Source organism: Oncorhynchus kisutch, unplaced genomic scaffold (genome assembly GCF_002021735.2).
Source record: "Oncorhynchus kisutch isolate 150728-3 unplaced genomic scaffold, Okis_V2 scaffold715, whole genome shotgun sequence".
Classification (NCBI taxonomy): Eukaryota; Metazoa; Chordata; class Actinopteri; order Salmoniformes; family Salmonidae; genus Oncorhynchus; species Oncorhynchus kisutch.
Window position 1 is genome coordinate 49,464 of NW_022262660.1, and position 23,466 is coordinate 72,929.

Consider the following 23,466-nt stretch of genomic DNA (forward strand, 5'->3'; position numbering starts at 1 on the left):
CTGAACGCTCCTCCTCAGGAGATAACCACAATTATTCTCCTCTCTTTTCTTCTTCTTCACCTCCCCAAAATGAAGGGTTGTTGGGGCGCCCAGTTAGGACACGGGGAAGTCTCTCTGGCATCGCTAATTGCTTGTGATTAGACATTTTAATTACCAGGTGCTGAGAGTAACCCCCCTTCCCCCAACAACCCTCTCCAGCTCCCCCAAATTCCCCTAGCCCTTTCCACCCCCCAACCCCCAACCCCCAGCCCTCTCCAGCACCCCTCTCTTCCACCCTACTATTGAAGATTTTTCTTGTCTTTCCATCACATCCTGTAGCAGTTGACATCTGACCTGAGTGGATATTGGTGTGTTTAGGAAGAACAGTTTTGTGGCATATGCTCTATTTCAATTCTGTTTCATTTAACCTTTATTCAACCTTTGAGATGGCAGATATTTGACAAAAACATAATTGCAGTGGAATCCAGGAGGACCTTATTGAACGCACACTCTTTGACTGACAAGCTAGAACAGTGGCCAGGTTGAGGGGTTAGTTAGCTGTATATGCAGTCTGTCTGGACCTCAAATATATACAATCTCTTCTTTCTTTTAATCATCATGGGTATTTTGTATCTCCAAGCAGTCAGTCTGTACTGAATATTCAATGTTGAGCGTTGTTTCCCAAAGAGCCCCTCATCCGTCCGTTTCAGGAAGAGAAACAGCTAGAAAGAGAGGGGAACAGAGAGCAAGGCCACGGCATCTGAGGCCATAACCTTTTCTCTCCTGTTGCCCTGAAAGAAGAAGTGGCTGAAGAACAACAGGAGCGACAGAGAGGATCGATGAGAGGTAGAGGAGGAGGAGAGGTTCTGAACTCATTAGCCAGGAAATCCAGACTTCTAAATGTGACTTCAGCAGCATAATACAAGACATTCACGGCCCAGACACGATGACACTGTTTACTAACCTTGCACATATTTTACATTCATATCTAGTTGTTGTGATTGGAGAGGCATGTTGAGCTATTTCCCTCTATTCATGCCAGGTTTCAGCTAGCGCTCCACCGCTTTTAATTGAAGACAAAGGCCTGGATCTTTTCTCTCTCTCGCTCTCTCCATCGCTCCCTCGCTCTTTCGTGTCTCGGCCTTCTCAAGGTTGAATCTCTGCATCTTCCGAGGATGAACGTTCCCCAATACCCCTCCCACACACAGCTGACATTTCTCTTCGCACCCACAATATCATAAAGACTTCTGTTTGTACTGGAGGAGATGCCAAACCAGAGAAGGTCTCTATCGATTGATCTGCTAGCAGCCTTGGACAGTGCATTCAGTATCCACTCATCGATCCAGTACTCTCTTGAGTGATGTAGCGAGGATGTGGAGAGAGAGAGGGACAGAGGGAGCCAAGAGAGGGGGGAGAGACAGAGAGAGTGAGAGGGAAGAGAAAGTGTTAGAAAGAGAGGGGGGAGAGAGAAAGAGAGGGGGAGAGAGAGAGAGTGAGAGAGGGGGAAGACAGAGAGAGAAAGATGGAGAGAGAGCGAGAGGGAGTGAGAGAGACTTTACAGAGCTCTGTAGGACTTAAGATGGTTCAGTCTAGAGACACAATGGCTGAATTCAGCAGAGGTTATCCTAGCATAAATCTAGTTTGTTACCATCTTAGACAATATATCAGGGCTCTACATCCATGGCTACGAGGATGTAAAGATGTATCTATACTGTAGATTGTGTGGTTTAGGGGATAGATCAGCTATGACATTAGCAGATAGAATTGGAGAATATCAAATAACACTAACAGCATCATATTCAATCCACCTTTTTATATATAAATATTTTAATTTGTTTTATTATGCCCATGTAAACTGTGTTTTCGTGTGTGTGTGTGTGTGTGTGTGTGTGTTTGTGTGTGTGTGTGTGTGGTGGTGATTGTTGTAGTTGTGGTGGTGAGGGGTCACCGGCTATTGTCCAGACGGCAGTCACTGATACCTCTGATAATTCAGTTTGTTGTCTGTCTGGGCAGCGGGCAGCAGGCAGTCAGCGCTGGAGGGGTGGAGGAGGGAGGGTCCTGAGGGTGCCTATAGCCCAGGGACAGCCACACAGCCACCATACCTTGGCCAAGCATTCCTCCATTCCCAGTCACTCGATCCAGGATGAAAGTTCCTCCTCCTCCCGTTCTTGCGGGCGGCCAGCAGCAGAGACACTTACTGAGCCATGATGGACAGGAAAGGATTAGGAGAACAATACAGCTGAATTAAAGGTTTTGACTTCGGGGACCATTGATATGGGCCACGCCCTCTAGCACAGCCTTTAAGTTGCCATGGTGGATCACTGCGACACGAAACACAGGTGACTGTGAGGCTGGAGTGGTTCAGAGCAGGAGGTTAAGGGCTGACCTGGGAACTAGACCAGGTCTGTGGTTAGACAGAGTAGTTAGTTCACTAGTTCACCTTAGTTTCATTTCGAAATATTACACACAATGCTTTATCAGTTAACTCCTGTTTATGATCCAAATCATTATTTCCATTATGTCCCTCTTAACCAAATCATCCACATCACCTTGTTAACAATGAACCCAAATCACATCTAGAAAAACTGAGGCTTTGCATCCCAAATAGGAGCTTATTCCCTATGTAGTGCACTACAGATGACCAGGGCCCATAGGCAATAGGGTGTCATTTGTGACACAACTAGGGTAAACACAGGTCCTGTTAATATCAGCTAGGGTAAACACAGGTCCTATTAGCATCAACTAGGGTAAACACAGGTCCTGTTAGCATCAACCAGGGTAAACACAGGTCATGTTAGCATCAACTAGGGTAAACACGGGTCCTGTTAGCATCAGCTAGGATAAACACCGGTCCTGTTAGCATCAACTAGGGTAAACACAGATCCTGTTAGCATCAACTAGGGTAAACACAGGTCGTGTTAGCATCAGCTAGGGTAAACACAGGTCCTGTTAGCATCAACTAGGGTAAACACAGGTCCTGTTAGCATCAACTAGGGTAAACACAGGTCGTGTTAGCATAGGCTAGGGTAAACACAGGTCTTGTTAGCATCAACTAGGGTAAACACAGGTCCTGTTAGCATCAACTAGGGTAAACACAGGTCCTGTTAGTATCAACTAGGGTAAACACAGGTCCTGTTAGCATCAACTAGGGTAAACACAGGTCCTGTTAGCATCAACTAGGGTAAACACAGGTCGTGTTAGCATAGGCTAGTGTAAACACAGGTCTTGTTAGCATCAGATAGGGTAAACACAGAGAGAGAGAGAGACAGAGAGAGGTGGAAGATAAAGGAGAGAGAGAGACAGAGAGAGAGGTGGAAGATAAAGAAGAGAGATGACAAAGAGAGAGGTGGAAGATAAAAGAGAGAGATGACATAGATAGAGGTGGAAGATAAAGGAGAGAGAGAGGACATAGAGATAGGTGGAAGATAAAAGAAAGAGAGAGAGGTGGAAGATAAAGGAGAGAGAGGACAAAGAGAGAGGTGGAAGTTAAAGGAGACAGAGAGACAGAGAGAGAGGTGGAAGATAAAGAAGAGAGATGACAAAGAGAGAGGTGGAAGATAAAGGAGAGAGAGGACAGAGAGAGAGGTGGAAGATAAAGGAGGGAGAGGACAAAGAGAGGTGGAAGATAAAGGAGAGAGAGAGAGACAGAAAGAGGTGGAAGATAAAGGAGGGAGAGGACAAAGTGAGAGGTGGAAGTTAAAGGAGAGAAAGAGACAGAGAGAGAGGTGGAAGATAAAGAAGAGAGATGACAGAGAGAGAGGTGGAAGATAAAGGAAAGAGAGGACAAAGAGAGAGGTGGAAGATAAAGGACAGAGAGAGAGAGAGAGAGGTGGAAGATAAAGAAGAGAGAGGACAAAGAGAGAGGTGGAAGATAAAGGAGAGAGAGGACAGATAGAGAGGTGAAAGATAAAGGAGAGAGAGGACAAAGAGAGAGGTGGAAGATAAAGGAGAGAGAGAGACAGCCAGAGAGAGTTGGAAGATAAAGGAGAGAGAGGACAAAGAGAGAGGTGGAAGATGAAGGAGAGAGAGGACATAGAGAGAGGTGGAAGATAAAGGAGAGAGAGAGAGAGACAGAGAGAGAGAGGTGGAAAATAAAGGAGAGAGAGGACAAAGAGAGAGGTGGAAGATAAAGGAGAGAGAGGACAGAGAGAGAGGTGGAAGGTAAAGGAGAGAGAGGACATAGAGAGAGGTGGAAGATAAAGGAGAGAGGGAGACAGAGAGAGGTGGAAGATAAAGGAGAGAGAGGACAAAGAGAGAGGTGGAAGTTAAAGGAGAGAGAGAGAGACAGAGAGAGAGGCGGAAGATAAAGAGAGAGATGACAGAGAGAGAGGTGGAAGATAAAGGAGAGAGTGGACATAGAGAGAGGTGGAAGATAAAGGAGAGAGAGACAGAGAGAGAGGTGGAAGATAAAGGAGAGAGAGACACAGAGAGAGGTGGAAGGTAAAGCAGAGAGAGGACAAAGTGAGAGGTGGAAGCTAAAGGAGACAGAGAGACAGAGAGAGGTGGAAGATAAAGAAGAGAGATGACAGAGAGAGAGGTGGAAGATAAAGGAAAGAGAGGACAAAGAGAGAGGTGGAAGATAAAGGAGAGAGAGAGACAGGGAGAGAGTTGGAAGATAAAGGAGAGAGAGACATAGAGAGAGGTGGAAGATAAAGGAGAGAGAGGACATAGAGAGAGGTGGGAGATAAAGGAGAGAGAGACAGAGAGAGAGGTGGAAGATAAAGGAGAGAGAGAGACACAGAGAGATGTGGAAGGTAAAGGAGAGAGAGGACAAAGAGAGGTGGAAGTTAAAGGAGACAGAGAGAAAGAGAGAGGTGGAAGATAAAGAAGAGAGATGACAGAGAGAGAGGTGGAAGATAAAGGAGAGAGAGGACAGAGAGAGAGGTGGAAGATAAAGGAGAGAGAGGACAAAGAGAGAGAGGTGGAAGTTAAAGGAGAGAGAGAGACAGAGAGAGAGGTGGAAGATAAAGAGAGAGATGACAGAGAGAGAGGTGGAAGATAAAGGAGAGAGAGGACAGAGAGAGAGGTGGAAGATAAAGGAGAGAGTGGACATAGAGAGAGGTGGAAGATAAAGGAGAGAGAGAGGGTGGAAGATAAAGGAGAAGCGAGACAGAGAGAGAGGTGGAAGATAAAGGAGAGAGAGAGGGTGGAAGATAAAAGAGAGAGAGACAGAGAGAGAGTTGGAGGTTAAAGGAGAGAGAAAGACAGAGAGAGGTGGAAGATAACGGAGAGAGAGAGAGAGACAGAGAGAGGTGGAAGATAAAGGAGAAGCGAGACAGAGAGAGAGGTGGAAGATAAAAGAGAGAGAGACAGAGAGAGAGATGGAAGTTAAAGGAGAGAGAGAGACAGAGAGAGGTGGATGATAATGGAGAGAGCGAGACAGAGAGAGGTGGAAGATAAAGGAGAAGCGAGACAGAGAGAGAGGTGGAAGATAAAAGAGAGAGAGACAGAGAGAGAGTTGGAAGTTAAAGGAGAGAGAGAGACAGAGAGAGGTTGGAAGATAAAGGAGAGAGAGAGACAGAGAGAGAGGTGGAAGATAAAGGAGAGAGAGGACATAGAGAGAGGTGGAAGATAAAGGAGAGAGAGAGATAGAGAGAGAGTTGGAAGATAAAGGAGAGAGAGACAGAGAGAGAGGTGGAAGATAAAGGAGAGAGCGAGACAGAGAGAAAGGTGGAAGATAAAGGAGAGAGAGAGACAGAGAGAGAGGTGGAAGATAAAGGAGAGAGAGACAGAGAGAGAGGTGGAAGATAAAGGAGAGAGAGAGACAGAGAGAAAGGTGGAAGATAAAGGAGAGAGAGAGACAGAGAGAAAGGTGGAAGATAAAGGAGACAGAGAGAGACATAGAGAGAGAGGTGGAAGATAATGGAGAGAGAGGACATAGAGAGAGGTGGAAGATAAAGGAGAGAGAGGACATAGAGAGAGTTGGAAGATAAAGGAGAGAGAGGACATAGAGAGAGGTGGAAGATAAAGGAGAGAAAGACATAGAGAGCGATACAGTGAGAAGCAGGGTGTGTGAGTGAGAGAGAGAAAAACACTGAGTGGGGTATAGAGTATATTGTTGAGCAACAGGAGCTTAGAGGGTCAGTTTCCTTCAGGGCGGCTGTGTGTCTCAGTGCTGACCTGCTGGGCTGCTGGGAGGGAGAACAGCTTTATCTAGTCCCATCAGCAGCACGGTGAATATGAGCCTGTTGAAGTTTGGCCTTGTAAATAGTGTCGGCGGTTTGGTGCCACGCCGATCCCCGCGCAGATCCCCACCAGCTTGAACATGATCCACCGCCCAGCCCGAGCCCACGGGATTGACTTACAGCTGATTGACAGGCCTTGGCCCCGGTCCCAGGGCCACAGCAGGAACTCTGGGATACCTGGACAGGTGAGGCCAATCACCATCAAATGTCATTCAAGTTAGGCAGGTAAACCTCAGATTAAACAACCCACCGGAAACAACAGAACATTTTATATGAAGTTTATAACACAAATAAATACTGTAGTTGAAGAGTGACTAAATCAACAAATCCAAGTGAATTAAACTGCGATATAACCTAACATAAACATGTCAGCTAAACATTGGTGAGGAGGTCTTTGTCCCTTTATAAGTATTAGAATTGATAACCACACTAAATAAAGTCTAGGAGTATAAAACCCCTTTCTTCACTCTCTCTTACAACCAGGTCTCTAGCTCATTAGATGGAGTGGGCTGTAGTTAGCCTAGCCACCCCCTGACGTCCCGATAACTCTTTACAACCTGGCCTCTAGCTCATTAGATGGAGTGGGCTGTAGTTAGCCTAGCCACCCCCTGACGTCCCGATAACTCTTTACAACCTGGCCTCTAGCTCATTAGATGGAGTGGGCTGTAGTTAGCCTAGCCACCCCCTGACGTCCCGATAACTCTTTACAACCTGGCCTCTAGCTCATTAGATGGAGTGGGCTGTAGTTAGCCTAGCCACCCCCTGACGTCCCGATAATGTGAGTTTATCTGAGCCGTCGATCAGGCAATTAGTCGTGGTGGAACAACAGAACCCAGTAAAGCCAAGCGGCGGTCCTACCATCGAACAATAACACCGTCAACTGGGAGCGCTTGATTAGAAGGCTGTATGGTATGAGAAGGCTGTATGGGTATCAATAATTAGGAAGTGGCCCTGATCAAAGTTAATGTAATGACCACTCCTTTGTGTTGATGTAGTGATGTAGGATCTAGGCCTAGTGCAGGTCCAAGTAGACCCTAAGTCCTCTTTGTCAGTTGGTCCAACCTTTCAGGTCTTAATCACAGGAGGCTGCTGAGGGGAGGACGGCTCATAATAATGTCCGGAACGGAGCGAATGGAATGACATCAAACACATAGAAACCATGTGTTTGATCTATATGATACCATTCCACTGATTCCACTCCAGTCATTACCACGAGCTTGTCCTCCCCAGTTAAGGAACCGCCAAACTCCTGTGGTCCTAATTTATATCTAGAAGGTAAATTTACTAAATTAACTTTCTTTAGTCTTCTTAGGAATTAACATTGGAGTAGAAAAATGCAAAATTGCGCAGTAGAACAAAACAAGATAAACAGAAGCAGAATGAATGATTTTATTGATAGCGTTGTGTGGAATGTGACTCTTCTGTCTGTCTGTGTTAGTCAGGAAGTCACAGGGGAGTACCGGGAGGCTTTATGTTTTATCACCAACATACATTATTGTCAGGCTGTGTGTTAGTAGCACCGTGATGAGAGGAAAGTGAGGCGTTGTTTTAACACCAGCGAACACACATATTATTGTCAGGCTGTGTGTTAGTAGCACCGTGATGAGAGGAAAGTGAGGCGTTGTTTTAACACCAGCGAACACACATATTATTGTCAGGCTGTGTGTTAGTAGCACCGTGATGAGAGGAAAGTGAGGAGTTGTTTTAACACCAGCAAACACACATATTATTGTCAGGCTGTGTGTTAGTAGCACCGTGATGAGAGGAAAGTGAGGCATTGTTTCATTGCACCGCTTTAGGAGTCTAAAAACCCCCAAGAGGAAGTCAGGAGGGAGACTTTTTCTTGACAGCTTGGAAAATAAACAGTTATCATCAGATTCAAAACAAAGATATTTATCTTTTTCTCAGATCCAGTGTTGTGTAGAGAGAGAGAGAGAGAGAAGCCGGGGGCTGGGAGTTTACCCAGTCAGAGTCATGTGTAGAGAGAGAGAAGCCGGGGGCTGGGAGTTTACCCAGTCAGAGTCACTGCACTATGAAGACGCCAATTGTGGAGTAACACATCAGTCTTGACGTTGGGTGATCTATACGTTTCCACATCTGTACTCTCTCCAACTCCCTGCCCTGTTTCAATGACATCCTGTATCGTGGTTCTCCATAGGTACATTTCATGGGTTCTTCACTCAAGAGGGGATAGTGTTACTTCACAGCACATAGGAACTGTTACAGTGCTTTCTCTCTACCCACAGGTTCATCTCAATAGTATGAAATGGATCCTTCTGCTCGTCTCCTTTCCTTCAGGAAGACAGAAAGAATAAAAGAAAGACAGGTTAGCGTACACTCTCACTTTTTATATTCAACTACAAAAGAGCCGTGTCATCTCTGGGCTTGGAGGCCCCACAGAGTTGAGTTGAGGTGAGACAGCTCTCGTTCTCTCCCTCTTCCCTCCCTCCATCTCATCTAGCCCTTCTATTCACCATCCACAGGAGCCAGTTTTAAGCTCTCGACCTATCCACTCTATCATCTTCCCTCTGATCCATATTCTCCTGCAGTCAGATGACATTATGCAGCCAGGGCCCTCTGTCCCTCTCTCCCTTTCTCCCTCTCTCCTACCCCTCTCTCCTGTCCTCTCTCCCTCTCTCCCTTTCTCCCTCTCTCCTACCTCTCTCTCCTGTCCTCTCTCCTCTCCCCCGTTCCCCTGCTACAGTCAGGCAGACTCAGGCAGATCCACCCTGCTGTGAGCATCCCATTACACAGACTCTCCTGGCTCTTACTGCCTGTCAAACTAAAAGCTGGGGCTGCTCTGCTCCGAGGTTAAAAGGTACAAAATGATCCGGAGCCAGAGGGGAGCCGACTGTTCAGGGGCTGATTGCTGATCTATCAATTGCGGAGAGAAGAGAAGACGGTCCCTATGATAATGATGCTCGTTTAGCCTGCGATGAAGAGTACATGAGCTGCTCTCTAGTTTGGAGGAGTTTTTAGAGCTGTAAAGAGAGAGTCTGTGTGAATCAGGTCTGGTCTTGTCTGACTTGTCTGTGAGTCTTCTGTCTGTCTGGCTGTCTGTGAGGGACAGATTGATCGGAAGGCAATCTTAGGGAAAGAGACATTGGGGTGAAATGAAGGAATACCATATATGTCATTTATTTGATCCTTTGAATCCACCTGGAGCCGATGAGGATTCCCTGGACACAGCTGTGTACCCTAGCCAACAACGACGAGACGGCCTACAGGGAGGAGGTGAGGGCCCTCGGAGTGTGGTGTCAGGAAAATAACCTCACACTCCACGTCAACAAAACAAAGGAGATGATCGTGGACTTCAGGAAACAGCAGAGGGAGCACCCCCCTATCCACATCGACGGGACAGTAGTGGTGAGGGTAATACGTTTTAAGTTCCTCTGCGTACACATCACGGACAAACTGAATTGGTCCACCCACACAGACAGGAGGCTGAAGAAATTTGGCTTGTCACCAAAAGCACTCATAGACCTTTACAGATGCACAATCGAGAGCATCCTGTCGGGCTGTATCACTGCCTGGTAGGGCAACTGCTCCGCCCACAACCGTAAGGCTCTCCAGAGGGTAGTGAGGTCTGCACAACGCATCACCGGGGGCAAACTATCTGGCCTCTAGGACACTTACACCACCCTATGTCACAGGAAGGCCATAAAGATCATCAAGGACAACAACCACCCGAGCCACTGCCTGTTCACCCCGCTATCATCCAGAAGGAGAGGTCAGTACAGGTGTATCAAAGCAGGGACCGAGAGACTGAAAAACAGCTGCTATCTCAAGGCCATCAGACTGTTAAACAGCCACCACTAACATTGAGTGGCTGCTGCCAACATACTGACTCAACTCCAGCCACTTTAATGATGGAAAATGTATGTAAAAAATGTATCACTAGCCACTTTAAACAATGCCACTTAATATAATGTTTACATTATAATGTTTACCCTACATTACTCATCTCATATGTATATACTGTACTCTATACCATCTACGGCATCTTGCCATCTTTATGTAATACATGTATCACCAGCCACTTTAAACTATGCCACTTTTATATGTTACATAGCCTACATTACTCATCTCATATGTATATACTGTACTCGATACCATCTACTGCATCTTGCCTATGCCGTTCTGTACCATCACTCATTCATATATCTTTATGTACATATTCTTTATCCCTTTACACTTGTGTGTATAAGGTAGTTGTTGTGGAATTGTTAGGTTAGATTACTCGTTATTACTGCATTGTCGGAACTAGAAAAACAAGCATTTCGCTACACTCGCATTAACATCTGCTAACCATGTGTATGTGACAAATACAATTTGATTTGATTTGATTATCCAAGTAGTAGCCAGATGGACAGAGGTAGTAGCCAGATGGACAGAGGTAGTAGCCAGATGGACAGAGGTAATAGACGCCCTTTGAAGGTCTGAATCCTACCACACAGACTGGCTCTCAGTCTGGTCACAACAGACGTTCAAGGTGACATTCTGACGGTGTCAAAGCGTTGTCTAACAGACTATCACTACAAATCACTCTTCTTCATCAGGCCACTTTGCTATAGTATCCAGAATGTTCTGGATGTTCTCTATACAACCATTCTGAGCTGTACGATAAAAGTAGATGAAACAACTCAGAGAATATTCTACCAATTTTCACAAACTCTGGGTATGCTCAGATCTGACTCCCCCCACCTCTAAATATCCAGAATGTGTTGGTTGTTGAACTGTGACGGAAGTGACTGTATCCCACACTAAGAGGAACATTGTCTCCCCAGTGAAGGAAGGAAGGCTCCTGTGGAAGTTGTTTCACAGCCTGACAGCTTCCAGTATCCCCCAGATGGACGGGAGCCAAGCCCAGGGAGAGGCACAGAATCTGGGCTGCAGCAGCGGAAGCAAAGCGATGCTGGGTGGAAGGAGTTGGGATCTCATTGGTGCACGAAACACAGACAGACAGAGAGTAACTAAGCCGTGTTCATTGACTTCATCTCTCTGTGCAGCACGTTGCAGATACACCCCTTATTATTCATCTGCTCAACATGTGCTGGAGCTGTGTCTGTGTGCGTGTGTGTGTGTGTGTGTGTGTGTGTGTGTGTGTGTGTGTGTGTGTGTGTGTGTGTGTGTGTGTGTGTGTGTGTGTGTGTGTGTGTGTGTGTGTGTGTGTGTGTGTGTGTGTGTGTGTGTGTGTGTGTGTGTGTGTGTGTGTACAGAGAGAGGCATAAGCACTTCAGATATTTCATTTGTACTCCGTGTTCTTGTATACTTGCAGAATGTGTGTATGCGTGGAAGAGAGTGTGTGTACTTGTAAATGTATGTGTGTGCCTGTGTGTTTTTAATGTCTCTCGAGTCAATGCAAAAACAAAGGTCACAACTTCGGAGAAAATGTCACTTAATTCCCTTCTCTGCACTTAGTGTGGCTGGAGGGCCGTTGGAGGCCATGAGGGGCCACTGGGCCAGGCCCTGGTAGACTGTGGGGCAGAATAATATGTCCATAATGCGTCCCTGTGGCTCTAGCATGCACTTCTCCTGGCAGCTGAGAGCCAGGCAGACCAGCACAGTGGGGGCCTATTGTCCCTGGCTCTGTGTTAGAGGCTAGGCAGGGACGCAGGGGGCCCCGCTAAATTGGTACAGGAGAATAGGACTGTAGCGATCGAGACGTTGGAGTTTCAGCCACTTTCCTCAGGGAGGTCAAAAATACACTCAAATGCTCCCTCCCGAAGCCTCCTTCCCTACCTCCTTACATTCAATATGCTTTTTTCAATGTCTGTTATGGTGGTTTCCGTGTAGCGTTTTTGTTATGTTTTCGCATTCCGGCCAACTGAACATTACAGAACACACACCACTTACAGTGGCTGGGAAGTGAATAACAAATCTATTGAAGAAAGCACAGTTATCGTTCAGTAAGGGTGCCAGTCACAGAATTTGAATGATATTTATATGGTACCAGTAAGGAGGACATACAGGATGCAGTAGTTAGTGTAAATGCTCTGCCACATCATTACAAGGTAATATTTTGATCCAAAACAGATCGGGTGTTGCATGTAGACTATGTATTCATCCTGTATATTCTTAAACCAACTCTGTTATTGCCATTGTCCATACATGTATAGATGAGTTGTCTATCACCACGCAGTATGGTTCTGAGGCTGGCTAGTATTTAACCTGCTGGAAAATGACCTGATGCCCCTGTCTCTCTCTGTGGCCCCCTGTGGCCCTGGCAGTGGCTGATCAGATGATTATTTCTGGCTGAGATAAGTGGTTGAAATGGAGCCTGGGCGGTTCAGGTAATCAAGGCTTGGGTTGGAGAATAAAGTCTTGGGGCCGGGGCCCTGCTAGAGCCACGCCATGCCACCCCAGCTAACATTACCTGTCCCCTTTCAAGCCCCATAATGAGATCACAGTAACCCTAAACGGACGGGGAGAGAGGAGAAATCTGTCTGTCTGTCAAGTTCATTGTGTCAAGTTTTACAAACAGGGCCATATCCAGTTCCTTCCCTGCTGTAATAGGACGCTGCAGAGAGAGAGAGGGCTCCACCTATCAAAGAGGCCTGCCGGCTTGGTCTGACCCCCTTGGCCCTGGACAAGCTCTCTGACTTGTGCTGTCTGTTAACCTGTTGAGAAAACGGATGAATGATGAAATAGATGAGTAGAACAGTTTACATGACCTTACATAGACCTTATTGTGATGTCATTTCTGTAACAGTTTGCATGACCTTACCTTATTGTGATGTCATCTCTGTAACCGTTTGCATGACCTTACCTTATTGTAATGTCATCTCTGTAACAGTCTGCATGACCTTACCTTATTGTGATGTCATCTCTGTAACCGTTTGCATGACCTTACCTTATTGTAATGTCATCTCTGTAACAGTCTGCATGACCTTACCTTATTGTGATGTCATCTCTGTAACCGTTTGCATGACCTTACCTTATTGTAATGTCATCTCTGTAACAGTCTGCATGACCTTACCTTATTGTGATGTCGTCTCTGTAACAGTTTGCATGACCTTACCTTATTGTGATGTCATCTCTGTAACAGTTTGCATGACCTTACCTTATTGTGATGTCATCTCTGTAACAGTTTGCATGACCTTACCTTATTGTGATATCATCTCTAACAGTCTGCATGACCTTACCTTATTGTGATGTCGTCTCTGTAACAGTTTGCATGACCTTACCTTATTGTGATGTCATCTCTGTAACAGTTTGCATGACCTTACCTTATTGTGATGTCATCTCTGTAACAGTTTGCATGACCTTACCTTATTGTGATATCATCTCTAACAGTCTGCATGACCTTACCTTATTGTGATGTCATCTCTGTAACAGTTTGCATGACCTTACCTTATTGTGATGTCATCTCTGTAACAGTTTGCATGACCTTACCTTATTGTGATGTCATCTCTGTAACAGTTTGCATGACCTTACCTTATTGTGATGTCATCTCTGTAACAGTTTGCATGACCTTACCTTATTGTGATGTCATCTCTGTAACAGTTTGCATGACCTTACCTTATTGTGATGTCACCTCTGTAACAGTTTACATGACCTTACCTTATTGTGATGTCGTCTCTAACAGTTTACATGACCTTACCTTATTGTGATGTCATCTCTAACAGTTTACATGACCTTACCTTAATATGATATCATCTCTAACAGTTTACATGACCTTACCTTATTGTGATATCATCTCTAACAGTTTACATGACCTTACCTTATTGTGATATCATCTCTAACAGTTTACATGACCTTACCTTATTGTGATGTCATCTCTAACAGTTTACATGAACTTACCTTATTGTGATGTCGTCTCTAACAGTTTACATGATCTTACCTTATTGTGATATCATCTCTAACAGTTTACATGACCTTACCTTATTGTGATGTCATCTCTAACAGTTTACATGACCTTACCTTATTGTGATGTCATCTCTAACAGTTTACATGACCTTGCCTTATTGTGATATCATCTCTAACAGTTTACATGACCTTACCTTATTGTGATGTCATCTCTAACAGTTTACATGACCTTACCTTATTGTGATGTCATCTCTAACAGTTTACATGACCTTACCTTATTGTGATGTCATCTCTAACAGTTTACATGACCTTACCTTATTGTGATGTCATCTCTAACAGTTTACATGACCTTACCTTATTGTTATGTCATCTCTAACAGTTTACATGACCTTACCTTATTGTGATGTAATCTCTAACAGTTTACATGACCTTACCTTATTGTGATGTCATCTCTAACAGTTTACATGACCTTACCTTATTGTGATGTCATCTCTAACAGTTTACATGACCTTACCTTATTGTGATGTCATCTCTGTAACAGTTTGCATGACCTTACCTTATTGTGATGTCATCTCTGTAACAGTTTGCATGACCTTACCTTATTGTGATATCATCTCTAACAGTCTGCATGACCTTACCTTATTGTGATGTCATCTCTGTAACAGTTTGCATGACCTTACCTTATTGTGATGTCATCTCTGTAACAGTTTGCATGACCTTACCTTATTGTGATGTCATCTCTGTAACAGTTTGCATGACCTTACCTTATTGTGATGTCACCTCTGTAACAGTTTACATGACCTTACCTTATTGTGATGTCGTCTCTAACAGTTTACATGACCTTACCTTATTGTGATGTCATCTCTAACAGTTTACATGACCTTACCTTAATATGATATCATCTCTAACAGTTTACATGACCTTACCTTATTGTGATATCATCTCTAACAGTTTACATGACCTTACCTTATTGTGATATCATCTCTAACAGTTTACATGACCTTACCTTATTGTGATGTCATCTCTAACAGTTTACATGAACTTACCTTATTGTGATGTCGTCTCTAACAGTTTACATGATCTTACCTTATTGTGATATCATCTCTAACAGTTTACATGACCTTACCTTATTGTGATGTCATCTCTAACAGTTTACATGACCTTACCTTATTGTGATGTCATCTCTAACAGTTTACATGACCTTGCCTTATTGTGATATCATCTCTAACAGTTTACATGACCTTACCTTATTGTGATGTCATCTCTAACAGTTTACATGACCTTACCTTATTGTGATGTCATCTCTAACAGTTTACATGACCTTACCTTATTGTGATGTCATCTCTAACAGTTTACATGACCTTACCTTATTGTGATGTCATCTCTAACAGTTTACATGACCTTACCTTATTGTGATGTCATCTCTAACAGTTTACATGACCTTACCTTATTGTGATGTCATCTCTAACAGTTTACATGACCTTACCTTATTGTGATGTCATCTCTAACAGTTTACATGACCTTACCTTATTGTGATATCATCTCTAACAGTTTACATGACCTTGCCTTATTGTGATATCATCTCTAACAGTTTACATGACCTTACCTTATTGTGATATCATCTCTAACAGTTTACATGACCTTGCCTTATTGTGATATCATCTCTAACAGTTTACATGACCTTACCTTATTGTGATGCCACCTCTAACAGTTTACATTTTATTTTACCTTTATTTAACTAGGCAAGTCAGTTAAGAACAAATTCTTATTTTCAATGACGGCCTAGGAACAGTGGGTTAACTGCCTGTTCAGGGGCAGAACGACAGATTTGTACCTTGTCAGCTCGGGGGTTTGAACTTGCAACCTTTCGGTTACCAGTACAACACTCTAACCACTCGGCTACCCTGCCGCCCCCGGACCTTACCTTATTGCGATGTCACTGCAAAGGAATAAGTTGTGTGATTGTCTTGAGTAAAGAGTGCCTGAAGAAGTAAAAAGAGCATGTGTGTGTGTATGTGTGTGTGTGCACGTGCCTGTGTGCGTGCGTACGCGCATACGGTGACAGGTCTCACACCGTTGGTGGTGAGACGGTGAAACCTTCCTTTCCTCTGTGTTAATTACTGTTTAGAGTCGCTCTGTTCTCTCTTCTCCACTCATGTTTATACAACCTGTTCTTCCTGCTCCCTTCATTTCCCCTCACGTCTTCTCCTCCTCCTCTCTCCTCCCTTCATTCCCCCTCACTTTTCTCCTCTTCCTCTCTCTCCTTCCTTCATTTCCCCTCACTTCTTCTCCTCCTCCTCTCTCTCCTTCCTTCATTTCCCCTCACTTCTTCTCCTCCTCCTCTCTCTCCTTCCTTCATTCCCCCTCACTTCTTCTCCTCCTCCTCTCTCTCCTTCCTTCTTTGTCTCCTCTTGCTGGTAGGAAATCAGCAAGGCTTGCTCCCCTCTGCCAGCACTGTCTAATCCTTTCCCCAAAGCACCTTAGCAACGCTGGGAATTTGGAGATGCTAAAAAAACACCCATGTACTTCTCATTGGGCTTCCATTGGCAGCAATGGAGGAACCACTAATACATCTTCAAATGGTTTTTAAGGCATTTCTAAACACTCTGCTGTTGTGTGATAGCTCCCCACAGCTACAGGGATGGGTAGCCTTGTTGTGTATGTCCCTTTGAATCTCTCACCATACACTCACCTTGGATTTGGTTTGCTGGCTATAGTGCTGTTTTGCTCACTAGAATGTGGATCAATTGGGGCAATTCCAGTGTCAATGTGTGTTTTATTGCCCTTGATTTCAACAGGGAACTCATATTGAGACTAAAGTCTCTTTGGCAAATAAGCTCTGCACAATACAAAAATTAACGCATCAATGGGAATACAGTAGATACATAAATATACACAATAAACACATTAAATACACATTAAGATTTAAAAAACACAGTCATTTAAAACAAACACATTCAGCATGATAAAATCCTCTGTCAGCTGTCTGAATTGTCTTAGCGACACCAAAGCATCCAATCAAAACGTCTTTTGGAGATGAATCCAAACACACAGTGCTAGGAAGTGAAAGGCTGATTGACCTAACTCTCTAGACACCAGAACAGTCTCCAGAGTAAACCAACCCTGTGAACGGCTTTGATAACTTGTCATTCTAAATCTTAACAGTGAAGTTAGGTAAGTTGGAAGCTTGTGGAGCAGGGCTTTGTAAACAAAAAGATCCTAATGATGTGAGAGACGACTTTAAAGAGGTCCAGACAGCCTTTTGCTGTGGTACGTACATTCTCTGCATATGCTGATACACTGGATGGCTGTTCCCCAACAAACCCACACACACTTGCACACATGGGCACACACACACACACACACGCACGCACGCGCACACACACACACACACACACACACACACACACACACACACACACACACACGCATGCGCGCGCGCACACACACACACAAACCCACACACACCTGCACACATGGGCACACACACATACACACGCACGCGCGCACACACACAAACCCACACACACCTGCACACATGGGCACACACACATACACACGCACGCGCGCGCGCACACACACACACACACACACCTGCACACATGGGCACGCAAAACTATACTGAATAAGACAATTATAACAGATTCCTTTACTCTCTATTATATGGGCTAATAAAACATGAGTTTAGGTCATTTAAAACATTGTCCCACTCACAACAGTGTAAAGTTACTGTAGCTGCTGACTGCAGCAACATGATTACACATCTTCCATAATAGCAACATTTCAAGATCAGTCGTTTGTTTAGTTCTGAAAAGAGGAGTGGGTACAAACTCACACATCGTATATTACATTCATTTGTGATTTCATTTTTAGCCACGATTTGCGTTAAAATATATTGTTCTATAGTTATGTCCGTACAAGAAGAAATCCAGAATGAATAGTAAAATCCCATTGGATCCTCTCCAAGTCAGAAATGAGCTAGATGGAAGAGGATGTAAAACAGTATCGGGGTACTGCCTGGGCTGACTAAGCCTATGTGTGTGTTGTTTATACAGCGAGGAGTCAGATTATGAAGCTATAATGAGAAAACGTAAATACCTCCTGACTGTTCCCACCAACATGTTTAATCCCGGATGGATCCATGGTGTAGCGGTGCCAGTAAAGATTCCCTCTGCGCTGTGCGGACAGTGTAATAATAACTATGAAAGTGGATCAAGGAGGTGGGTGTTTGTGAAAATCTTTAGCCAGGGTATCACTAACAAGCATGGTTCTCTGGTTAGGCAAATCCCCTCCCTGAGATTTGCATATTGCCTCAGTCTCAACACACAAACACCAACACACGGTAGGCACATACATAAACATATGTAAGGATACACACAGGCTAATACAAACACTTACAGGCTCACACACAGGCAAATACACTCACAGGTACACACACACAGAGGCTAATACAAACACTTACAGGCTCACACGCAGGCAAATACACTCACAGGTTCACACACGCAGGCAAATACACTCACAGGTTCACACACGCAGGCAAATACACTCACAGGTCCACACACACAGGCAAATACACTCACAGGTTCACACACACAGGCAAATACACTCACAGGTTCACACACGCAGGCAAATACACTCACAGGTTCACACACGCAGGCAAATACACTCACAGGTACACACACACAGAGGCTAATACAAACACTTACAGGCTCACACGCAGGCAAATACACTCACAGGTTCACACACACAGGCAAATACACTCACAGGTTCACACACGCAGGCAAATACACTCACAGGTTCACACACACAGGCAAATACACTCACAGGTCCACACACACAGGCAAATACACTCACAGGTTCACACAGACAGACAAATACACTCACAGGTTCACACACGCAGGCAAATACACTCACAGGTTCACACACACAGGCAAATACACTCACAGGTTCACACACGCAGGCAAATACACTCACAGGTTCACACACGCAGGCAAATACACTCACAGGTTCACACACGCAGGCAAATTCACTCACAGGTTCACACACGCAGAGGCTAATACAAACACTTACAGGCTCACACGCAGGCAAATACACTCACAGGTCCACACACGCAGGCAAATACACTCACAGGTTCACACACGCAGGCAAATACACTCACAGGTTCACACACGCAGGCAAATACACTCACAGGTTCACACACACAGGCAAATACACTCACAGGTCCACACACACAGGCAAATACACTCACAGGTTCACACACACAGGCAAATACACTCACAGGTTCACACACGCAGGCAAATACACTCACAGGTTCACACACGCAGGCAAATACACTCACAGGTTCACACACACAGAGGCTAATACAAACACTTACAGGCTCACACGCAGGCAAATACACTCACAGGTCCACACACGCAGGCAAATACACTCACAGGTTCACACACGCAGACAAATACACTCACAGGTCCACACACACAGGCAAATACACTCACAGGTTCACACACACAGGCAAATACACTCACAGGTTCACACACGCAGGCAAATACACTCACAGGTTCACACACGCAGGCAAATACACTCACAGGTTCACACACACAGGCAAATACACTCACAGGTTCACACACGCAGGCAAATACACTCACAGGTTCACACACGCAGGCAAATACACTCACAGGTTCACACACGCAGGCAAATACACTCACAGGTTCACACACGCAGGCAAATATACGTACAGTCTCGCACAGGCAAATATACATACAGTCTCGCACAGACAGACAAATACACTCACAGGTTCACACATACAGGCAAATATACGTACAGTCTCTGCACAGACAGACAAATACACTTACAGGTTCACACAGACAGACAAATACACTCACAGGTTCACACAGACAGACAAATACACTTACAGGTTCACACAGACAGACAAATACACTCACAGGTTCACACATACAGGCAAATATACGTACAGTCTCGCACAGACAGACAAATATACTTACAGGTTCACACACACAGACAAATACACTCACAGGTTCACACAGACAGACAAATACACTCACAGGTTCACACAGACAGACAAATACACTCACAGGTTCACACACACAGGCAAATACACTCACAGGTTCACACACACAGGCAAATACACTCACAGGTTCACACACACAGGCAAATACACTCACAGGTTCACACACAGGCAAATACACTCACAGGTTCACACAGACAGACAAATACACTTACAATGCCTCCGGAAAGTATTCAGACTGCCTGACATTTTCCACATTTTGTTATGTTACAGCCTTGTTCTAAAATGGATTCAATAAAAAAACTCCTCAGTAATCTGTACACAATACCCCATAATGACAAAGCAAAAACAGGTTTTTAGAAATGTTTGAAAATGTATTAAAATTAAAAACGTAAATAATTTATTTACATAAGTATTCAGACCTTTTGCTATGAGACTCAAAATTGAGCTCAGGTGCATCCTGTTTCCATTGATCATCCTTGAAATGTTTCTACAACTTGATTGGAGTCCACCTGTGGTAAATTCAATTGATTGGACATGATTTGGAAAGGCACACACCTGTCTATATAAGGTCCCACAGTTGACAGTGCATGTCAGAGCAAAAACCAAGCCATGAGATCAAAGGAATTGTCAGTAGAGCTCTGAGACAGGTTTGTGTCGAGGCACAGATCAGGGGAAGGGTACCAAAACATTTCTGCAGCATTGAAGGTCTCCAAGGACACAGTGGCCTTCATCATTCTTAAATGAAAGAAATTTGGAACCACCAAGACTCTTCCTAGAGCTGGCCGCCCGCCCAAACTGAGCAATCACGGGAGAAGGGCCTTGGTCAGGGAGGTGGTCACTCTGACAGAGCTCTAGAGTTCTTCTGTAGAGATGGGAGAACCTTCCAGAAGGACAACCATCTCTGCAGCACTCCACCAATCAGGACTTTATGGTAGAGTGGCCGGAAGCCACTCCTCAGTAAAAGGCACATGACAGCCCGCTTGGAGTTTGCCAAAAGGCACCTAAAGACTCTCAGATCATGAGAAACAAGATTCTCTGGTTTGATGAAACCAAGATTGAACTCTTTGGCCTGAATGCCAAGTGTCACGTCTGGAGAAAACCTGGCACCATCCTTAAGGTGAAGCATGGTGGTGGAAGTATCATGCTGTGGGGATGTTTCTCAGCGGCAGGGACTGGGAGACTAGTCAGGATCGAGGGGAAGATGAACGGAGCAAAGTACAGTGAGATTCTTGATGAAAACCTGCTCCAGAACGCTCAGACTGGGGCAAAGGTTCACCTTCCAATAGGACAAAGCACACAGCCAAGACAACGTAAAAGTGGCTTCGGGACAAATCTCTGAATGTCCTTGAGTGGCCCAGCCAGAGCCTGGCCTTGAACCAGATCGAACATCTCTGGAGAGACCTGAAAATAGTTGTGCAGCAACACTCCCCAACCAACCTGACAGAGCTTGAGAGGATCTGCAGAGAAGAATGGGAGAAACTCCACAGATACAGGTGTGCCAAGCTTGTAGCATCATACCCAAGAAGACTTGATTCTGTAATCACTGCCAAAGGTGCTTCAACAAAGTACTGAGTAAAGGGTCTGAATACTTATGTAAATTGTATTTAAAAAAAATATATAATAATAAATCAGACAAAATATCTATTAACCTGTTTATGCTTTGTCATTATGTGTAGATTGATGAGGAAAATAAACAATTGAATCCATTTTAGAATAAGCCTGTAACGTAACAAAACGTGGAAAAAGTCAAGGGGTCTGAATACTTTCCGAAGGCAATGTACAAGCTCAGACACAGGCAAATACACTTACATACTCTCTCTCTCTCTCTCTCTCTCTCTCTCTCTCACACACACACACAAACACACACACACACACAAACACACACACACACACAAACACACAAACACACACAAACACACAAACACACACACACACACACACACACAAACACACACACACACACACACACACACACACACAAACACACACACACACACACACACAAACACACACACACACAAACACACACACACACACAAACACACACACACACACACACACACACAAACGTACAGCACCTCCCCCCACCCTCTCATTCTCTCACCCTGTCCTCTCCCAGTGTCTCCAGCAGACTAAGGCAGTTCTGCCCTGTGCCTTAACCCTCAGGTCAGTGGATTAGTATGATTTAATTAAGGGCCCCAGGGGAACCAGCTCTCTCTGACTTCCCCACATCTGCCGGCTTTCCGTGTCAAAACGCCACTAAATTACACAGCCAGCGTCATAATTGACGCTAATTTGCAGCCGTTTATTTTTTGGCAGCTCGACAGGGGAATGGCAGAAAAAAGGCCAAGACGTGGAGGGGAATGTGTGAAGTTTGACCCACCTGCTATCTGCAAATTACCCAGCTCCAGCTCCAGCTCTATAGCTCCAGCAGGCTAGCAGAGGGAAAGAGAAAGAGTAATCTCACTAGCACCTATGACCGGCTGATTAGTGATTACTGAGTGAGTCAAAGTTGTGTTCACGTTGGGATAAATGCTTTACTTTTTTGGTCAGGTATAGTTTTTGAAAAGTGGATCAACTTCTCAGAGAGCCTCATGCTGGCTGTTCCTGGCTTACAGGAACTTGGAGCAGCAGTTGGTTTGATTTGAATGAACTTCACATTGAATGTTTCAATCTTCAACTCATACACCTTTTTGTATCATTATTTTATTTGACATACATACATACATTTCTTATCACAATTTACTTTTCGATGCAAAGGTTTGCCTTTCCATAAAGAAATAATAACCCAAAAGCTCTTAGTTCACAGAATTAAAATCAGAATCAGAATTGGATAATGGATAATGGATAAACATTGGATAATGTTGTTTAAGATAAGGGTTTAAAACATTCTTCTGCAGGGATCTCTGTCTATATGGAATTTCAGCACCTGGACAGCTCCATGTAAGGTTCGAAAGAAATAGAATTACTTCTATGAGCTTTCCCTGCTGGCTGTGGGTCGCCCAGTTTGGTGTAAAGGGGGTATTTACGCCTGGAGTGACATGAACTGAGAGAACAGTATCTACTTAGTGGCAATTGTATAGAACAGCACCTAAGTGGTCATTAGGCTACCTTAACGTTCCCCTTGTTTTCTGTGCTGCATGCTGGAAACATGCAGTTGTTGTGCTTGAAGAATGGGAAATTACATGTAGGCCTAAACATATTGTTTATTGAAACGCAGGCAACAATAGAGAACATTGTCCATTATTTATTTATTTGTGAGTACTAATAAGTAACATTAACGTGTTATACAGCCTGATTGTAGTTATTTTGATAAATAGGTCCTATAATAGAAATACATTTTTGCATCAAACGTTTAATAGTTTCATTCTTTAGTTTCATTATTTCTTCCAATCTGGGGTGGGGACTGGGGAGGATGGAGGGGGTATCCTAGTAGGAACACTTAAATCCCGGACAACCGCAGAGGTG

The 23,466-nt window shown here is 44.4% G+C and overlaps 1 long non-coding RNA gene across 1 annotated transcript in view; it reads right to left on the bottom strand.

Moving 5' to 3' along the window:
- Positions 1-7,539: 7,539 nt before the first annotated feature.
- LOC116361483 (uncharacterized) overlaps positions 7,540-23,466 on the bottom strand; it is a 40,655-nt gene continuing 24,728 nt past the window's right edge. Inside the window, exon 2 of the long non-coding RNA XR_004207615.1 lies at positions 7,540-8,456. This is a non-coding gene — a long non-coding RNA (uncharacterized LOC116361483). The remainder of the gene's footprint in view (positions 8,457-23,466) is intronic.